This window comes from Gossypium hirsutum, chromosome A05 (genome assembly GCF_007990345.1).
Source record: "Gossypium hirsutum isolate 1008001.06 chromosome A05, Gossypium_hirsutum_v2.1, whole genome shotgun sequence".
Lineage (NCBI taxonomy): Eukaryota > Viridiplantae > Streptophyta > Magnoliopsida > Malvales > Malvaceae > Gossypium > Gossypium hirsutum.
The window spans coordinates 31979896-32000985 of record NC_053428.1 but is presented as its reverse complement, the minus strand read 5'-3'; the positions used below and the strand labels follow the sequence as shown (position 1 = coordinate 32000985).

The 21090-nt window shown below is 30.1% G+C and overlaps 1 long non-coding RNA gene across 1 annotated transcript; it reads left to right on the top strand.

Moving 5' to 3' along the window:
• Positions 1-1089: 1089 nt before the first annotated feature.
• LOC107957491 (uncharacterized) lies at positions 1090-2391 on the top strand. The gene is made up of 2 exons (XR_001700472.2): positions 1090-1615; positions 1749-2391. It is a non-coding gene; the product is annotated as an uncharacterized lncRNA (long non-coding RNA).
• Positions 2392-21090: the final 18699 nt, after the last annotated feature.

The following is a 21090-nucleotide window of genomic DNA, read 5'->3' as shown; positions in this document are numbered from 1 at the left end:
ACAGGGACTTCAAATGCCAAATCTTCGTTGAAAGTGTTTGTAAGATCGTAAATCACAATTTATGCAATATCAAAGCATTTAAACACAATTATAATAAAGCTCATTGCATACAAACTTACCTCAGGTTCAAAAATGATGAAATTGGTTGATTAATCGAATATTTTGTCTTTTCCCCAATCTAATTCCAAATTTCACTTTTCTTGATCTATATAATATTAAATTCAGCTCATTTAATTATCCCTCTATTCAATTTAGTCCAAAACACACTTTAAATCACATTTACACTTTTGTCCCTAATATTTCAACATTTTTACAATTTAGTCCTTAGCTCATAAAATGCAAATTCATGTAATTTTAATCATACCCAAGCTAGCCAAATTATCACTATCTCCATAACAGCCCATAATTCTCACTATTTCATATTTCTACCACACAATTTATAAATTTCTCAATTTAATCCCTATTTTGCATTTTTCTCAAAAAATCACTTGACAAAACTTGTATAATTCACATCAAACATTCATAATCTATCATCAAACATCAAAACACATGCTTATTCATCAATAGAAACATTCAAAATCTTTAATAGTTTTGCAAAATAGTCCCTAGACTAGCTGGACCTAGTTGCAACGAACAAAAACATAGAAATTATTAAAAACGAGTCAAAAATCATACCATGTATTCAAGTCTCCATAGCTGAATACTGAAGCTCCCATGGATGCTTTGTATTTGAAGTTTCAGTGGTGTGTTTAGTTTAGGAAGATGATGTTTTGATTTTGTTTTATTTAATTTACTTTTAATTACCAAATTACAATTTTAACCTTGGTTATTAACATTAAAATTCACTTAATGCATGTCCATCAATGTCCACTTATGCAAACAATGGTCTAATTACTATTTAAGGACCTTTATTTAATAATCCATGTCATTTAATACCTTTAGCTAATGAAACTCAAGTTTTACACTTTATGTGATTTAGTCCTTTTTATCAAATTAAGCACTCAAACGATAAAATTTCTCAATGAAATTTTCACACAATCATATTATCATGTCGTAGACATTAAAATAATAATAAAATAATGATTTTAACCTCGAATTTGTGGTTCAAAAACCACTGTTCTGATTTAACTAAAAACGGGCTGTTACATGCTATCACCAAAATAGATTATGACTATCCCCTAATTAAAGAAAAATAAAAACTTACTGAAAACCTAAAAATAATTTAACTAACAATTAAAGCAAACCAACAGTCATTCAAGAACCCCCAAACAAACCACCAGAAAAAGAAAAAGCAAAATAGAAAATCAAAACATGAATTTGAAAGAAAACAACAGTCCAATCTCTCTGTCATCCCTCAATAGCTTCTCTACTGCCATCTTCCATCCCCAAAGATCCATTACCCTCAGTATTCACGATGGAATTTTGAAGAAATTGAAACTGTCGGAGTCATTAAAACTCATTTCCTCATTATCTCATAGACTTTCTGTCTTCCTCAGCCGCCACTTCTACTCTTGAAGACACCTTCTCAACCCAAATCCTCAAGGATGACCATTTTTTTCCCTCCTTCGCCATCATACGGGCTGCATGGTTCACCGATCGACCCACAAAACAACAGGTAAATCCTTTAAATCTTTGGGCCCTTTTTTTTTTACTTATTTTACAATCACATCTATGCTCGATCTGTCCTCTTCTATTGACCGAGCTTTTTTAACAACTTGTAACTCCACCACCAATCTCTGGAACCCCAGTTCTTCAGCTACCATCATCGCTTATAAGCAGCCTCTCACCTCAGCCGTAGTTGTATTGGCCACATAATTGTTCGAGTAGGTACAAGCTGCCAGGATATACCTCTTGTTAACTCTAAAAATTATTCCAATCATCGAACTAAGCACGTACTTGTCAAAAACCGCGTCAAAATTACATTTAACTTCATATAACCTTGGTGGATTCATGTACTGTCATTTTGACCTATGCTTGTTATTTTCGTTAGTTCTGTCTAAAAACTCTATGTGTAATATGTTTTAATAAATGTGACCAAGTCAACTATACTCTGTCTTTCACCTTGATGATAAACCTTGTTTCTGTGGTGCCAAATTGCCCAAAAAACAAAGGTTAACCATTTGCATTGATCCTCTCTTGTACTAACAAACAGATTTGCTAACCACGTTTTCCAATTTTGTCTCTAAATATTGGGTGAGACATCGATCCCTACCTATTGTAGGACACTTTTGATGAACGTGCAATCCCGGAAAATGTGGCTCACTGAGTCTTCTTTTGTACAAAAGAGAGGACAAAAATTCACTACCAACAGTTTCCTCAGCTATAAATTGTCAAACGTAAGAATGTAATTATTAGCCCATCTCCATATTGTAATTTTAATTTTGCTCGCAATTTGTAATCTCCATAATTTTTTTGTAAAAATTTGGTAATAGTGTAGATTGTTGTGTCACTTCCCTTGTGATCTTGTCGCATCCCCATTTAGTAGCCATTTATATCCACTTTTTGCCGAATACACACTTGCATTGTCACCCCTCCATACCTTCTCATCTCTAAGATCAACTTCAACAACTAGGATAGTCAATATTCTGTTTATTTACTCTTCAACAAAAAGCTTCCTTAAGGTCTCCAAATTCTAAGTAGCCGACTCTATATTAATAATATCTGCTATTGTTATATAATTAGTATCAATATTTTTAACTGTTACTTTTCCATGTTTAGGCCCTAGTAACCAAGCATCATTCCAAATATTTATTGATCTTTCATTTCCAACTCTCCACCCCCTACCTAGTTCTAGAAGTCTCCTTGCACCCCAAATGCTCCTTCAGGTATATGAAGGGTGAGAACCTAAACTAGTGCTCATAAAGTTGTTTTTTGGATAGTACTTTGATTTCATGACTCGAGCAAACAAACAGTCCAGTTTCATAATTAATCTCTAGCCCTGTTTTGCAAGCAACGTTATGTTAAACTTTTTCAAATCCCTAAACCCCAATCCTCCTTATGCCTCTGGCTTGCACATCCCCCCAATCACTCCAATGGATTCCCTTCCTTGTTTTAGATTTCTCCACCAGAATTTACTAATAATATTTTCCAATTCATGGCATACTGTAACAGGCAATAAAAAACATTGCATTATATCAACTGGGATTAGCTTGTAAAATTGATTTTATAAAAACTTCTTTACCTCCAGGTGACATACTTTCCAATTCATGACGTACTTTCTATGCGCTTTATGAACATGTAATTATTATAAGGTTAATACCAATTAATTTATAATTAATTAATTTAACAAATAATATAAATACATAAAAAAATTATTTGATATAATTTATTTTTAATTATTATATGTCATAATATTATTGTAATAAATTGTTATTATGTAGAATAAAATTTTTATTCTACATATTTTAATCTTTTAATCCAATGTCTATAATAGTCATTTTTTCTCCTTGCAATAATTCAATTCACCTCTGTAATTGAATCCAAATACATACTTAACCACTGACTTTGATCTCACAACTACAGTATCTAATCTCACAACTCCAATAATTAATCTTGCTACCAACATTATTTTTAATCTCATCAAAACTGTCTATCCAAATGGAATATTTGAAAGCCTACATCACCTCACACACATACATATATATATATGAAATTTTGGTACTGTTAGAATTAAATGACCCGAATCCTTATTTAAATAAAATACAGTGGTAAAATAAAATAAAAGTAAAATTCATATAGAACTACACTTCTTTTATTTTATTTTAGAATAAAGTTTTTTAAACCTTATTAAACTCCATCTATTTTATATTGATTAGAATAAGGTGTTTTAGTCTTACTAGAATATGGCTTTACAAGCATATAAATAGACATAGTCTATTTTTCTTATAATAATTCGAATTCGACATAGTGAATTTTCTTCTCCTCTGCCCATGGTTTTTTTTCCGAAAAGGTTTCCACGTAAAAATTTGTGTGTTCTTTATTTTATTTTATTTTTTCACAAGTACACTAATAAAGTTTTTAAACTCCATAAGTAAGGTTAAAGTGATGACAAGTATCCTATAAGATATAGTAAAATATTTTTAAATATATATATATATATAAAAGAAATGAGAGACACATGACCATTCTTAAAATTTGCTTGTGGAATTAAAAATACATACAGTGTACCAATTTTTTTTTAATTTCATTCGTATCCTTTGTTGTATTTTCACAAAGAAATATAGGGATGAAAAAAAATTTTAAACCCGACGGGTTTCGGCCCAATCTAATTTGATCTAATAGGGTCAACCTATTTCTTTGAAATCAGGTTTCAAGGCGGGTCTATTTTTCAATTAATTGGGTAGGTCTAGAAAAAATTCGCATGCTCATAAGAAAATTACGAAAATGCCCTTATATATTATATATTGACAAAATTAATGGCATATGCCACTTTATTTATTTTAAAAAGTAAACGGATTAACCCTTTTATGAACACTATTTAGTAAAATTGATTGCTTTTGCTGACTGAACAAACATGGGCAAAAGTGCCTTGTAAAACCCGCCTTTTGAAATACATTTAATACAAAATATACTTTTCTTTGATATGTCATTTTTGTTGATCAAATGAGTAAATGTGGGTGTCTCGGTTGGAATCCTCTCCCAAATATGAAAAAAATGAGAATGTCACCATTCAACCAAAAAACATGATATGTCAAAAAGAAAAAGGGTGCTCTTTTTGCCTAGTGAACAAAAACCATCCATTTCTTTAAATAATGTAGGAAGTAACATACATTTTCGAGGAGTTCAAAGTAGATAAATTAATATTTAATTTCAAATCAAATAGGATCAATAAAGGTATCTCGAGTCGAAATTGGGTGGCACAAAACCGCCTCACCCCGCACTGCAAAGGTGGACCATGGCGGCATTTTCGCTTTAAAACGCGGCTACAACTTGAATTTGTTGTAGATATATAAAAAATTACTAGATTTTCTTGGGGGGCTCAAAAGTGATAAGAACAACCGTCGTTAGAAGCAGAATACCACCTAGCAGCTTATAGAGGTACTTTTGACAAGTGCCTCAAAATCCTAGAAGCTATAATATGCATGTACTTTTAGTGTGGTACAGGTAAACCAAGCTCAGCTGAGAATGTTAGCAAGAGAAGATGGGGTGATCCCTCGTATTGTTCATTGGCCACATCTTCTTAATGACTTCACCTGCTACCCATCGTTTATTTTATGAGCAACGATAGATATTTTAATTTTTTTTTAAAAAAACCATATTTTTAAGTTTTTATTGGTATGGTAGCACCATAGCCATATGAATAAAATGAAAGGAGATTTTAAAAAATTTTAAAATAAGTGAAATTTGAATAATGAATTTTAGATAAGAGAAATTTAAGTACAGAATTTTGAGATGTTGAAATCTTAATTGGAAATTTCTCAAAAATCTTCCATATTTTTACCTAAATAATTTTAGTTTTAGACTCTTACAAGTTTTGATAGAATAAAAATTAAGTTTAATGAATAAAAAAATATTTTAAGTTTCAATTTAAATTTTCATCTCTTATTATTCTAATTATTCTAATTCTATGTATTTCTTTTTTTGTTTTAATAAATTATTAAATTTTTTATAAAATTGTTTATTATTATGATTATGAATTTTTATTTACCTATGTCTAAACAGAGTCAAAAATATATTCTATTTATCTAGTTAGCTAAAAATGTTTTTTTTTCAATTAAAATTCCTAATAATAATTTTTCTTACTAGAATTAGGGGCAAGTTTTATGTCAATGGGAAAATATCTCATTGCAACACTCTTTCAAACAATAAATAAGAAATAAGATATTCTCTTGAACTAAGAAGGGGAAGGAAAAAAACGAGTCGGTGTGATAACTCCTCATCCTCAAATTAATCCTTTCTATGGATTATTGTCCCAACAAATAATTAATTGTAACTCTTGAATTTGTATTTTTTGTCAAATTACTTCAAAATGGATGGAAAAGTTAGCGTTTGTTAACTTTGTTGATGTGGCATACATGTGGATGACATGTCAATATTTAATTAATTTTTTAAAATTTTAAATATTAAAAAATATTTTTAATGTTTTTAATTTTTTTAATATTTTTTTAATTTTTAAAAATTTAATTAAATGATTATGTATTATCCATGTGACAATCCACATGTATTCCACTTCAACAAAGTTAAAAAATATTAATTTTTCCATCTATTTTGAGATAGTTTGACAAAAACACAAATTTAAAATTAGAAAAGATGAAAAATTAAATTAAAAACTAAAATATTTTAAAAAAAATATTGGAAAGCTAAATAAAGCTAAAAATTACTCCACCAAACCTCGGCTAAAGATGGTATGAAACTGTAATTCCACGTTATCTCTACCCCTTTCTAATAGTAGAATGACAAATTAGATTTTTTTTTTAATTTTTAGCTTTTTTTCTCTTAAAAAAATTTAAATCCAACTAAAAATACTTAAAATAAAAATAAAAAATTTAATTTATTATATAAAAAATAAAAAAATCGTGAAATTATAATTTAATACAATCCTTCCTCTCTAAACTCTCACCAAAACATACCCTTAGCGTCTAATTAAGAATTTTTGTCTTGCTATTTTATCTTTTTATGATCAAAGCGTTTAGCTTACTTATACAACAACGATTAGCTTTGTGGTTGAAGCATGATTACCATCCAAAGAGTTTAGCACTGTATTAATCAAATAACTAAATGATGTTATAAAGAAAATCCTTATTTAATTTTTTTTAAATATGTAATGAAGGTTAAATTTTGCTATTAATATGTATTTTTTTTTACAAAAGCTGTAAATTTAGTGGCTGTACTAAATTTGATTAATTGTTTTCTTTTTAATTTTCGAATTAATTTTTTTTAGTCCTTATACTTTTTAAAAATTAAATTTTTAGTCCTATCCCAAACAATAGTTAAATTTATTTGATTAAATTTAACTATAAGTCTTGTACTATGCGTATAATTGTATATTTGACCCATATTCTCCAGTTGGATCATTGTAAATTCTCATACTTTTCAAATCTTGAAATTTTATTCTCAACGCAAATGACAATCATTAATTCATTAATTGAACTTTTTAGTGAGTAATATGTAAAGATAACAAGTTGATATAGCATTACACATATGATAATATGTTTCACGCATTAGATTTTAGAAATAACAAAAATGAATTCAATAGGTATCATTTAATGAGGGCCGAAATTTTAAATTTTAAAAAAATATAAAGATTGAAAATAACCAAATTAAAAGTATAAAGATTAAATCCATAACTTTCATAAAATAAAAGAACTAATAACAGAATTTAACCATAAATAAAGTAGGGGCCTATAGGAGAAGAAGTTAAGGACAACTAAGGGAACTGAGGTGTTGGGCTGCATTTCACGCCATCATTAGACTTCATTAGCAAGAGGGTGCCATCCTTGATTGAAGACAATATTAATGTGCTAATAACATATAAGGTTTGGATATCCGTTTTGTGTTGGTGTGGAGTAGGAGCACTAATGCTTCAGCAAAGGGATATGGTGGTACTGCTTGTTGGTCCCTCAAAACAATGGTCTTTCACCAAGGCTCGGTGTTCTTGTTGAAGGCCTCACACATGCTAGTAAGATTATGTTTATAGTGAAACTAGGATTTAAAGGGGTTTGGTTAAACCTCCTTAAAAAAAAAAAAAAACTAAATCAGATCAATCCATTGTTTGTGTTTAGCGACTATCTATTCAATCTAAGCTGGTGGCATTGCCTTCAGGCCTCCTGCACCTGTAATTTATAGGTAGTTTAGATGGTAAAAGTTTATTTGGGGGGTAAAATATTTTATCACAAATTATTCATGTTTTTGCAATGTTTGAATCATTCTCAAGGCTGATGTCTATGTTTTGAGATATCCATGTATGAATTTCATAATCATTTAATTAACAAGAGTTATTTTAACTAATTAAAAGAAATTTTATTATCATATGTGAAAATTTGGCTCAAGGTTGAATTCTTCTAAACTTCTTCATTATAAACAAATTTAAAGAGCCAAAATAACTTAATTATCATATTAAAGTATTAAAGTAAATAAAAAATATTTATTGTTGTTTGATTTTTTAATTCAATTGTTATTCGTTCAACAACGATTGTATATTGTATTGATGGAACTGATTGGTTAGAAAAAAGGGAAGGTATGAAATTGTTAAATTCAGAAGAAAAGAAGGTATTGGTTTTGTGGGGATTGGATTAATATGATGTTAAATCAAACACGGAAAGTGTAGAACACTTTTTTAAATAAATAAATGGGTTTGAAAATTATGAGCCCAAAGCAAACAAATACAAAAACAACACCAACCCTGTTGCTTTCGCTATTCATTTTCTTCGGTTCCTCTCGTACAAAACAGAAGCCCTTTTCTTTAACTCAATTCAACTTTTCCATCCCAAAACTCATATTGAAACACATATGTGGTGGTTGAAACTACCATGTTATTTTGTTAAAAAAAATTTATTTATTTTATTATTATATTTTAATTATTTCAATTTGTTTTTATTTAAAGTAAAAAAATAAATCTATTTATATCTAATTAATTAATATTTTAATTCAAAATTAATTAGGTTTAGAAGATACCAACCAACCTAGAGTATTGTATGCCGTTATAATCATCTCCCAATTTGGGGGGGAGTTAGTCAACACATGAAGATCAAGTGGTAGCCTTGCTGTCAGCTACATAATTACCTTCCCTATGGGATATAATCATCTCTCTGTCGTCTCTGCTGAGTAGATCCTAGATACATCTAAGGATTGCATTTCAAACCTGTCTATCATTCTCAACTGCAACTAAACTATAAAGTTAATTTAGAAGTTATAAATTACGAACACATTTATCTTTTTGTGTTCATTTTGTTCCCATATTCATCACTATCCCCACAAAAATATCTAAATTCTTCTCTATGAAAATTATGGTTTCGTTAGAGGTCATATTTTTTGGAAATGTGAGATATTTCAAAAGAAATTTCACATTATCCCACATCAAAGAGTAAGGGATTTTCAAGTTTATATAAGAAACTCAAGTCCTTGATTTAAAATTTTACCCAGTGAGCTTTTCACTTTTCCTCTTTTTCTCTTTCTGCTAAGCATTTTTTTGGGTGTTGTTGTTCATGTTCCTCTTCTTATAATAGAAGTTGTTGAAGGGGATTCGTTTCCTTAAGGCTTAGTTTTTGTTTTTACTTTTCCTTAAAAAAAATTCAATTTTCTAATAATGAATGTTCGCTTGGAATGATTATATCTAGAAAAGACTTGATACTTAGTGTCGTGACTCCTTTTTTCTTGGGAACATACCGAAGTTTCTAATGCTGTTGTTATCGATACCAATGTTTCCACAATTGTTGTCGCTTCACATGATGCTAATGCTATTACAATGTCAGTGCTACCTAACTTTGAGCAAAAAGGAAACTGTGACGAACCAGGTCAACTTGCACATCAGTGCAGAAATCAAATGGAAATTGTGACCCCTATTGTGTAACTTATTTTATTTTAAAATATAAAAAATTGTGTGCATATAATTTAAATTTTGTTAATATTGATTCACTTAAAGAAAAGTTAATATTTAATCAAATTTCATATGCAATTGTGGTAATGTGACCATTATTCGATTTTTGTATGTGAGTAATAAATCGACCTAAAGGAAAATTTATTGTTCAACATATTCTTGTTGTTAATGTTTGATTACTACAATCGGATATCACTTACAAATTAATATTTTGTCCAAAGATGAAATATTATTAGAGTGACTGATATCTTGATATGAGATTTACCTTTATTTAAATTATTTTGGTTTAAATTTGAAGTCTTATATGAGTTTGTTTCGACTGATTTAACTACTATTATAACCAATGTTTTTAAAATTGGATTGGTGGTTGAACCGACCAGACCAACTGGTCCAATTGGTCTGATTAAAAAATTATTAAAAATTTCAAATTTAAAAAAATCTTGGTTCAACTGATTTTTAGTCGGTTCATATCGGTTCCCATTCTAACCGGTTCAAAGCCACACTCCAAACCAATATCCCGGTTGATTTTTGGTCCAATCGGTCTGGTTCAAACAACACTGGTTATATTTATCTAACATCCTTACATAGATTGAAACATTAAGGGGCATTATGTCTGATAAAATTAAAATGACTAAAGAATTCATTCTTGACATTGAAAAGCGATTTGTCAAAAATGAAAAGGCTAAAATTAGTACGTTCTTAACAAACCTAACTTTAATATGGTATAAAAAAAAGGGGAAGTTGCGAATATGACACTGCAAAAGAAACAAAAAAAGGATTTAACTAAGGATGTCATTTCTCTTGTGGTGCAAAAGGTGCACCACTTAATTTTGTTTGTTCTAAGGTTAATTAACTTTGGTATCTAGAAACACTTAGTAGATAGATTCTGCTACAACAACTCACATTAGTGTCTATGCAAAGTTGCCAAAACTATTGAAAGCTAAGGATTGAATTTTATTTGGATTTTAATGAGACTTTTATTGAATTGTCGTTTAGGTGGAACTTGATTTCCATTTAAGCATTGGACAAATTCGGTTATTCTTGTTCATTTGAAAATGGAAAATTAAATCTATTTCATAATTCAAATTTGATTGGTTTTGGTTCTTTATTAGGTTATAATAATCTATATTTACTTGGTACTATTGCTTTATTTAATGACCCTTGCATACCACCATAATAGGTAAAACATAAATTAACCAATGAGAATTTGACTTCGTTGTGGTACAAGAGATTAGGTCATATATCCAAAAGGAGAATTAAGAGACTTGTGTCTAACGGTATTCTCAATCTCCTTAATTTTTCAAATTTTTATGTGTGTGTAAATTTTATTAAGGGGAAACAAACAAAAATTATGAGATTTGGTGTCAACATGAAACTAGACGTCTTGGCGTCTTGGAACTAATACACATTAAATGGTTGTCAAGACTACGTTTCTTAATGGTAACATTGATGAGACCATTTATATGGTGCAACCAGAAAACTTTGTGCTTGGTGATGCAAAGCCAATGGTTTGCAAATTAAATAAATTCATTTATGGGTGTAACAGCTTGTTTTCAGTGAAATCGGAATAGTAGTTTCGGAACCCCAAAACTAAGTCAAAAAAATATTAAAATATTATTTCATGGTCTGCATTATGATAGAAATAACGTATGAAAATTTCATTAAGAAAATTTTACTAATTCCAAGTTTAATTGCTAGAAAGGACCAAATTGCATAAAATGTAAAAGTTGAACTCTAGTAGCTGTAGGTATTAAATAGCCATGGAATTCAAAACTCTAGGTCCTTATATGGAAATTAGACCGTCAAATGGAATTAGTAGATAATTATAATGACTCATCCATGGAAAATCAAGAAAAGAAAAGGATGAAATTGGAAATTGAAATAATTAAAGATGATAATAATCTAATATTACCTTATTTCATCATCTTCTCCAATTTACTTTTATGGAAACCCTAGCTAAGAGAAAAGAACTCAAGCAAGCTTAATTGGGTAAGCATTTTTGTCCCGTTTTTAGTAATTTTTATATTTTCAAGATCCTAATAACCTAATCTAGTTAATTTGGGGATTAATTTGCAAAGTCATCAAAGTATAAATTTTTTTCATGGATGAGTATGCTGAAATTTTGAAATTCAGGGTAGAAAATGAAAGGTTATTGATAGATAAACAACTTTTGTAAAGGAAATTTTCATGAAATTGTAATTTAGGGACTAAATTGAAAAGATGTAAATTTTATGAAAAATTTTTAAATTTTTTGAAATACATGGGTTGTAAATGTTATATGAAAAAAAATCAGTTAGGCTCGGAATAAGGATTAAATTGCATGAATTTTATTTTTCGAGCCTAGGGACAAAATTAGAATTTATTAAAAGTATGGGGGCAAAATGGTACTTTTGCCTAAGATGTAAATTGGATTGAATTGAATATGAAATGTATTAAATTGATGTTAAATTCATTTATATAGATCCAGAAAGATCAAATAAGGAGTTAGATTGAGGAAAAGAAAAAGTGTCGAATTAGTAGATTTCCATATACGAGCAAGTGACGAGGTAAGTTCGTGTAACTAAATCATATACATTAATATGTTTGAAATCAATGTTGTATATGTGTGAATTTGTATAAATGTTTTATCTTATGTATGAAACTGATTACATGTCTGATAATGCCCAATAAGTAATAAGTCCCGTTTGAATAAATGAAACTCAATGGATATAGGATTTCCCATATTAGTTATGGTCCTGCATATGTTGCGGACACACCATAGCTCGAAAGAGCATCCTGTTATAAGCCCTCTCGAGCTACTCGTTACATGGTTCCTGCGAGCATCCTAATCGGTATTAATCCTGCATGTGTTGCGGATATACCGTAGCCCTTTGTGAGCTTCCTATTATATGATCGGTATTGATCCTGCATGTATTGCAGACATATCGTAGCTCTTAGTGAGCATCTCGATATAGGCTCGCTTGAATTTCATGATATATGGTTATTCAAAGCTTCTTGATAATAGCTCTTCGAAGTTACCTATTAAGTTCACATGAGCTTTCTGTTTCTGTAACACCCTCTAACCCCGAACCGTAGCCAGAACAGGGTTACGAGGCATTATGAGACATATCAAACAACTTACGAATAATTCACAAATAAAACAATATTCATAGTATAATTTAATAACTAAGTCCCTATAATGAACTCTCGAAGTCTAAAACATGTATTAAAAGTGAAACGGACTCATTCAAATACTCCGAATTTTTTTTATAAATTTCGACAGTATTTCTGCTTATTTTTACATAAAACCTCCTGCAATTAAAAATGTATCCATTTCAAACATAACCAATTCAATCAATTCATTTCACATACTCATTTTCTATTCTAAATACCTTTTTATCAAACTCAATTAATATAATATCAATTTAAATTTATCAATGAACTAATTAAATTGAAATAGATAAACTTCTTTCATTATAATTCTTAGACTTGTAATACTAACATTTTTAATCATTTATATTCAAAACATAATAACCTTTATACACATCCTATGTACATGCCACATTACCAAAAGAAAATATATATCACCAAAAGTTTGCTGAAGTCGGGTCTAGCTTTGGATGCTGGTTCAATACTTGACTTCTACAACCTACGCACAGAAACAACCGTACGCTGAGTATGCAAATACTCAGTGGTATTACTATAATTCAATTTATAATTAAATACGTTAAATCACACACATACTTTTACATTACAATTATCACCACTTAATGAACAATTCAATCTTTTTATGTTATCATTTGATTATATATATATACCATTCTTATTTTTTTATTTCAATTCTCACCTTTCACATATGCCATATTATTCAAATTTAGTTTTATTAGTAAATTTATTTCATTTGTCCCTATTAACTTGACTCGGACTCGGCGGATACACAGATTCTAACTAACACACCAGTACGGCACATTGTGCCTTAACGGTACACAATACCTAAACAGAATCAGAAACGGTAGCAGTAACAGTAACAGTAACGGTAGCAGTATTCAACACACAAAGTGCTGAATCTGTAACAGTAACGATAACAGTATTCAACACACAAAGTGTCGAATTGATAACAGTAACGATAACAGTAACAGTAGTCGGCACATAAGTGCCTGATCAGTAAGCCGGCAAAAACCCGTACTCTTTCATCCTATGGCATGCCAACTATATCCGACTAGTTCGACTAGTTAATAGGGTATTTAATTCACTTTTCAGTACAATTTCCATTTCAGTTCAGTATCAAACATTATTCCCTATTTCAATCAGTTTCACAGTATTACAGTAATTTATTACTTCAGTAATATCACAGTTCAATGCAGTACACATTACAATATTCAGTAACTTCACAATTCAATTCAGTATTTAAAACAATATTCAGTATTCCATAATTCAGTTCAGTATTAGTCTCAATTTCAGTACCCAATCATAAATTTATAATTTTACTAAACACTTACCTTAAAATACTTACTACACATAAATAGTAAATTAAACACATAATAATGATAAAGTTTGAATTATAGTGATACAAACTAGAATTCTCTTCGGATTTAATCCTCGACGATCTTTTCTTTTCCTTTTTGGGCCGATGCTTCAGGCTCGATATTAGCTACGAACAGTTAAAATAATTTTACAATCATTAACACAACACAATTTAATTGCTGAAATTTTTATCTAACTTTTACTTTAATTCCAATTTAATCCTAACTAAACTTACTTACTTTCTTAATTTAATTCACTCTCCATTTCTATTCAAATTTTGTCCAAACTCAAACTTAACTATTAAATTTCCAGCATATTTTCCTAATTTCGAAATTTCTTCAATTTAGTCCCTACATCATAAAACTTATAGCTTCTTTTACAATTTAATCCCTTATTCAATTCTAACTTAAAATTCAGTGAATCTAATCCCTAATTCCATAATTTGTCCAACATAAACCCTACTTGAAAACCTATGAACTTTTGAAATATCAACTTAACTTCAATAAAACTTTGCTTTAAAGCTTCTAAAACATCAAAATTAATTAAAAAGGACTTAATTGACTTACCAATCAAAGCTTCAAACTTCAAATCTCTAGTTTTTCCTTTTCCCTTTTTCTTTCTCCTTTTCTCCCCTGTTTTCGAATGCTTTCTGTTTCTATTCTGTTTGTTTCTTTTTCTTTTATCTTTTATTTACTTTATTTATTTAATTAGCATATATTATAATATATTTATTTTAAATATCTATTAAGTATTTAATCAAATACATACAAATGTACACCACCAATATCATACACTTGTCATCATTTATTTTATTTTATTTTATTTACACAAAAACTAATAATTTAATTATTTAATTATCAATAATATAAATTAATCTAATTATCTATTACTTTAATATTAAATAAGTAAATTATTTTATAATAAGTGCACATGTATCTATTTATTACAAATGTACCAATGTTTTTATTACAATTGTCATTATTCAATTTGTCTGTTGTACAAAAATATCATAATTTAATTATTTAATTAACAAATATCTTTATACTTAAATTATAAGTAATTCAAGTATTTAAATTATAAATGTACCAATATTTTTATTACCGTACAATTCTCTACTATTTAATTTATTTAATAATAATACTAATAATAATATAAAACCATAACAATTAATAATTATAATATTCAATTATATAATATAATATATATATATAATCTAAATAAAATCTTATATTTTTAATACATTTATGCCGCCTCAACCATTACTTAATGGCATATTTTCCATTTTGGCCCTTTTTACTTTCTATAGCTTTAGATTTAAACTTTTACCTCTTAATCAATTTAGTCCTTTTTGCTAATTACTCTAAATTAAGCTAAATTCACCTAATTAAAACCTAATTAGACACACCAATAAACTCATAAATATTTCTAATAATTATTTTTAAACACGGTTTAATACGTTGAAGGCCCGATAATATACTTTTTCGGTGCCCATGGATTTTGGGTCGTTACATAAACTCTTATGAGTTTCCTGTTTTAGCCCGAATAAGCTTCCTGCTACATGGCTCACATGAGCTTCCTGTTATATGACTCGAGAGAGTGCTTCCTAATTATGTGCTCTAATGAGTACCCCTGAATATGAATTGACAGATTACAGTTTTGTACACTTTAAGTGTACTTTATGTGTGTCCGTCGATATTTCAAATAAATTCAACAAGCAAAGTTCTAACATGGGTTAAACTGAACTTGAGATGATTTGTTATGAAAATGTACATGTTATATGGAAATATGATAAGAAACGTATATGTATATGAAAGTTATTACATAATGAGTTCATTCATGTTTCATGACAATTGTGTGAATTACAATGACTAACATATTTGATGAAGTTGGATGTTTAGGCTATTAGCCAAATTTCTTGGATGCATTTTGTAAGTTTACTTTTATGGAAATGAATGGTAAGTTAAATTTCCAGTTGTACGAACTTACTAGGCATTAAATGTTTACTTTATTTTATTTTTTCTATTTTATAGTACTCAGAAGCTCGTAAAGGTTGGAAGCGGGTCGGAGCAAGATCACACTATCCTTTAGCTCATTTTGGTATAATTAGTGAAATTACTTTTGGTATAATGGCATGTAGAAGTTAAGTTAGGTTAAATGATGAAATGTTTTGGTCGTAATTAGCCATTGGAATGGCTATTGATGGCATACTTTGAGGTATATAAGTATGAGACTATGTATTGTTTGGTATATGTGTGTGCTAAGATTTATTGGATTGATGCACTAGGTATAAATATGCTTGAGTGAGTATTTGATCATTTTGGTAAGTTGGATGTTTGAATAAATGTCATGATATATCATGTATAAGACTTAGATTTTGGCTTGGTTTGAGTGCTATGAATTGACTTGGGAATATGTTAAAATGTTGATATAGGTGGAAGATAAGTTGGGTGAAAAATAAGGCTTGGAAATGGCCTTATTTTGTCCACACTAGCGTGTTTCTCAGTTGTGTATGACACACAACCTAGCACATGGGCATGTGTTCCGGCCATGTGTCCCCTGCATCTTAAAAATTGAGAAACAAAATGCTTCGAATTGCTTACACGGGCAGAGACACAGGAATATGTCTCATCCATGTGTATTATACGGCCTGGCACACGGGCGTGTGACTTGGCCATGTAAACCCTGCACCTTAATTCTGCAAGTCAGTATGCTCATACGTAAGGGTGTGCAAATTTTGGGTAAAACCAAATTAATTTGGTTAACCAACCGAATTTGGTTAATCGGTTGATTAACTAAATTAATTCAATCGGGGTCGGTTAATAATTTTTTGGAAGTCTGTTAATGGTTTATTCGGTTCAAAATCAGTAGGTTAACCAAATTAATCGAATTTAATAAATAATATTATAATATATAAGTATTTGGTAGGTTCGGTTAATTTTTTGGAAATATAAATTAATCAATCGATTAAGTTGGTTAATTTTTAATATGTGTTATACTTGTTTTAAAGAAAAAAAATAAAAAATAAAAAAATTCAGTTAATTCAATTAACCGACTGATTTAATCGAAAAAGTTCAGTTCGGTTAAATTTTTTTAAAAAAATTTGGTTCGGTTAACGGTTAAGGGTTTAAAAGGGTCAGTTAATTTGTTTAATAATAATTCGGGTCGGTTAACCGATTGAACGCCCTTACTCACACGGCCTAGCACATGGGCATGTGACTAAGTTAGTATGAAACTAAATTGGACACGGGCTAGAACATGACTGTATGCCTCACATCAAATGCCCACATGGCCTGAGACACGAGTGTGTCGCTTGGTCGTGTGAGCCACACAGCCTAGCCACACGGGTTTGTGACCCTTACACCTAGGAAAAAATTTGAAATTTTGCAAAAAATTCTCTGAGTTCCCGATTTAGTCCCGACTTATTTCTAACACATAACTTGGGCCTCGAAAGTTCATGTAAGGGACAATATAATTGAATATGTTTAGTTTCAATTATGAATAGTAAATGATATAAATTAACTATATATGTTCTGTATATTCCAATAATGCTCCATAACCCCATTCCAGTGATGAATAAGAGTTAGGAGTGTTATAATGAGCCTAAGCATACCTCTCATTAGTGGTATTACAATATTTACCAAATGGTGATCTCATTCAGTTTTGAAATGGTTTTGGTTAATGATTGTATATATGACAAGTTTTATGGGAGTAAACATAGTCTCAATCAATGCCCCAAGAATGATTTTGAGATCATGAAAATACATAAGATTCCTTACATTTTAACAATGGGAAGTCTAATGTTGTTTAGGTTTGTACGCATTCAAATATCGAAGGTCTTTTAAGTTAGAGATCGTTAGGTATACAAACTTCAATTTTAATGGAATATGGATGCAAAATTTTTGTCACTAAGGTGCAAATTGTAACAATAATTTGCAGCCCTTTATTGAAATAACAACATGAGCACATCGAAGTCAAAAGCACGTAAATTTTAAATTTTTATTATTAATGTAAGAGTTCAAAGTGATTAGGTGTCTATAAAGCATATTGAGACAAACTCTATGATTGCAGATCCGCTTACTAAGAGACTACCACTCAAGGTTTTTATAAGCACACTGCTCATATAGGTGTAATGTCATTTTAGGATTTTCGATTTTAGTGTAATTTTGTAAATTTAAATTCATTTTTTGTTATAAACGCATTTTTAATTGTTGTAGTTTACAAATATTTTAAGGTTATTTTTTGCAGAAATAATATCTATTTAGTTTATTCACACCCTAATTTTGATAAAGTTTGATCTCACTAAGGTTAAGGAGGACCAGTTGGGAATAGGCATGTTTAGATCACATTGCATGTATTTCCATGCTACATATCCATATAGCTCTATGTCATTTGGTTGTATTAATATTTGTGATCAATGATGAATTTTGTTACGATATATGTAACAAAGGTCACATTAGTTCTATGTTAACATAATTAATGGACGAGATTGTTTGAAATGCCTTTTGGATATGATAATAAAGTTTTAAGCTAATAAGATTATAAAATGACGTGATTATAAGGTAATTAGTATATATATATGTAGTCCAAGTGGGAGATTATTAGATTGTATGGACATTACATATATAATAAGAATAATTACATATTATATATTTATTATTATAAAAGGTTAGCCCAAATTAAAAATGGTCTAATTTGGTTAAGACTTATTGAACTTCAGTTATTAAATAAAGTATGCGTCAAATATGTGTAGATACTCTAGTAACTAATTTCTAATTGATGATAATTTGCAAAAGTTATATATTAGAGTTGTGGTCTCCAAATTACACATACTTAGCTTTTTTGACATCCCATCTTTAGGAAAGAAAGAGTCACATTCCCTAAATTACTTGTGTGCTAATTTGGAAAATCAAAACCGTAAGATTCAAAGATTTCAAGAAATTGATGGATTCAAGTATGCTTCCACGTTTAATTTTTTTTTGATTTGTTCTTGATGATTTGACACAAAATATCTTAATTTATTAAGTTTTAAATCAGATTTGTTGATTCTAACGAAATACACCTTATTAAGTTTTATTCTTCATAACTTTTTTGCACATTTAAAAAATATGAAAAAGGAGAAAATGCATAATATTTATTTGGGTGTAAAAAGAATACAACCAAGTATATATCACATCACCAAAATGTTTAAAAAATAAGACACGTCAAATAGTTTAATGAAAGTAAGAGAAAAAAGTTAGTATCATAACTAAAAATACATATTTTGAAAAGTAAAACTAAAAATATCAAATTATAGGAACAAAACTTGAATTGAACATCTTTTATACGATAACAAATAATAGTACTTATACTATAAGTTTATAATTGAAAATAGTAGAAATGTATATTTAAATACTAAGTGCATTTTTTTGGGTATAATAAGGGCCTAAGTACTAGTTTGGTTTAATACAAATTCTCTTTGTAACATATCTTTCCACCTCCTATCTGAGTAATACATGTACACTAGCAAGAGGTTAATTGAACCTAGTGATCCCAAGGTTACAACAATTTGTCAATCCAACAAGGTAATGTGCCACCATATTGCCCCTCTATGAACATGGGTGTAATGGGCCTATTTTGCCTGGGGCTAAACCAATAACCCAAAAACAAAAATAAAACCAAAACAAGTTAAGAGTCTGAGTCCAATTACAAAAAGACCCCGAATGTAAAACATACCAGACCCAAATTTACAACCCAAATATAAAGCCCAAATTTTGTAGGCCCAAAGCTAAAAAACCCTAGCCCAAAGAATAGCCCGAAACCTAAACTCATTCAGCCAAAATAAACCCTAGGCGTCGTTTCCCCCTTTTGCGTGCCTCGAGTGCGCTGTACCCCCTCCATGTGTGCCCTCGACGCACACATCGCCCGAGGGTCATTTCCTCTATCGACCTTACACCAAAATGGCATGTTTTCGCCCCCGTTGACCCTCTAAACCTGCAAAATAGAAACAGAAAAGAAAGCAAAGAAGCAGAAACGAAGCAAAATAGTAGCAAGGAATAGATTAAAGCATTTTTTGTATTCGGCTATATAGCCACAAGCACAAAAAGAATGTAATACACAGACAATTAAGCAATCAAAAAGCAAAAACTAAAAGGTTGAATCTCATTTTCTTGTTTTTTTATTTCCTGTTTTCTTATTTTCATTTTCTGTCTTCAAATCTATTTTTAACAAAAAATATATAAAAAAAGAGAGAAAAGAAGGCTCACCTGAATCTCGGGGCCCCGTCGTCGGAATCCCCACTCCGTCGTCGAGGCCAAATCCCAAAAGGGAAAAAGGGCCCTCTTCTCTCAGGCCTTCGGGCGCTCTAAACGTAGGTTAAAGAGCCCTCCCTTCACACGATCTCGATCACCACCTACAGTGGCATCACGACGGCGGCGGCGATGATGGGTGTATAAACCTTAGCAGAGCATAAACTGGGGGGGGGAGCTGTTCTTCTTTAGAAAAGGCAGTAAATAAAAATAATAATAAAAATCAGTTTAAATAGCACAACAAAACGGTGTCGTTTTGCACCAAGGAAATCTGCGCTAAAACGACGCCGCATCGGGCCTCTGACCCGTGACCCAATCCATCTCCCTTGAGGATCCGTGTGTTTGCGGTGAAGGGGATAATTGCACGCGCAACCCCTCTACTTTTGTGGCGCCTTGCAATATGGCCCTCATTTGATTCTTTTTTTAAATTTTGCCCCATGTTTTTGTGTTCAGTTCAGATCGGTTCCTTGAAATGCTGCGCTTAAAGGGCTGGGAATATTTTCCCAATCAGCCCCTCAATGTTCCAGTGCGTTTCAAATCGGTCTGCTACTTTAGTTTTATATCTGAATTTCTCCCTTAATGTTATCTGGATTTCGATTTAGTCCTTTATTAATTTAATTTTAGTTCATGTATTAATTTAGTTATTTCTATTTCCTGTTTATTTTACTCCTTATTACCTCCTATTTCGTTTTAAAATTTATTTATTCATATTTATATTTTCTTGTTGTGTCGTCATTACTACATATGTTTCTGTTGTTTACTTTCTTT